The following is a 1,734-nucleotide window of genomic DNA, read 5'->3' on the forward strand; positions in this document are numbered from 1 at the left end:
CCAGCTCTTCAGCCTGTCCAGGTCTCATTGGATGGCAGCACAGCCCTCCGGTGCATCAGCCACTCCTCCCAGCTTGGTATTGTCAGTGAACTTGCTGAGGGTACATTTTATCCCATCATCCAGGTCATTAGATGATTGTATTGAACAGGACTGGACCCAGCACAGACCCCTGGGGAACACCACTAGTGACAGGCCTCCATCCAGACTCTGCCCCATTGATCACAACCCTCTGAGCTCTGCAATTCAGCCAGTTCTCAATCCACCACGCTGTCCATTCATCCAGCCCACACTTCCTTAGTTTGTCCATAAGGATGTCATCGGAAACAGTGTCAAACGCCTTGCTGAAGTTGAGATAAACACCATCTACTGCTGCCCCTTCATCGACCCAGCGAGTCACGCCATCATAGAAGGCTATCAGGTTGGTCAAGCATGAGCTTCCCTTGGTGAATCCATGTTGACTACTTCTGATAACCTTCTTTTCCTCTGCAGGCCTGGAGATGACCTCCAGGATGAACTGCTCCATCACTTTTCCGGGCATGGAGGTGAGGCTGACTGGCCTATAGTTTCCCAGGTCTTCCTTCTTGTCCTTTTAGAAGGTTGGAGTGACATTTGCTTTCCTCCAGTCCTCGGGCGCCTCTCCTGCCCTCCATGAACTTTCAAAGATGGTGGAGGGTCGCTCAGCAGGACCATTTGCCAGCTCCCTCCGCGCTCGTGGGTGCATCCCATCAGGGTCCATGGATTTGTGAGGATCCAGTTTGCATAGGTGATCTCTAACCCAATCTTCCTCAACCAAGGGGAAGCCTCCATTTCTCCAGATTTTTCTTCTCACCTCTGGGGGATGAGATACTTGAGGGTCAGCCTTAGCAGTAAAGACTGAAGCAAAGAAGGCCTTCTCTGCATCCTGGGTCACCAGGGCACACACCTTGTGCAGCAGTGGGCCCACAGTTTCCCCAGTCTTCCTTTTACTACTGATGTATTTAAAGAAGCCCTTCTTGTTGTCCTTGACATCCCGCACCAGATTTAGTTCCAAGTGGGCCTTGGCCTTCCTCGTTGCATCTCTGCATACCCTGGCAACGTTCCTATATTCCTCCCAAGTGGCCAGCCCCTTTTTCCACATACTGTGAACCTCCCTCTGCCATTTGAGCTTTTCTAGAAGCTCTTTGCTCATCCATGCAGGTCTCCTGGCTCCTTGGCTTGTCTTCTTCCTCACAGGGATGCACCGGTCTTGAGCTTGGAGGAAGTGGTCCTTGAATACTGACCGGCTCTCTTGAACCCCCTACCTTCTAGAGCCCTAACCCATGGGACTCCTCCAAGCAGGTCGTTGAAGAGGCCAAAGTTGGCTTTCTTGAAGTCCACGGTTGTAATCCTACTTGTCACCCTGCTTCTACCACGCAGGACCCTGAAATCCACCATCTCGTGGTCACTGCAGCTAAGGCTACCCCCAACCTTCACATATGTAACTAGACATTCTTTGTTTGTTATTATAAGGTCCAGCAGTATATCTCTCCTCATTGGCTCCTCCACCACCTGCGTCAAAAGGTTATCCTTGATGCTCTACAGAACCTCCTAGATTGTGAACACCATGTCATGTTGATTTTCTAGAAAATATCAGGGTGGTTGAAGTGTCCTGAGAACCAGGGTCTCCAATTGTGAGGCTACTTCCAGCTGTCTGTAGAAGGCCTTGAGAACTTCCCCTTCCTGATCATCTCGCCTATAGCAAATGCTGTCAACAGT

The sequence above is a fragment of the Phalacrocorax aristotelis genome, chromosome 19, assembly GCF_949628215.1.
Source record: "Phalacrocorax aristotelis chromosome 19, bGulAri2.1, whole genome shotgun sequence".
Classification (NCBI taxonomy): domain Eukaryota; kingdom Metazoa; phylum Chordata; class Aves; order Suliformes; family Phalacrocoracidae; genus Phalacrocorax; species Phalacrocorax aristotelis.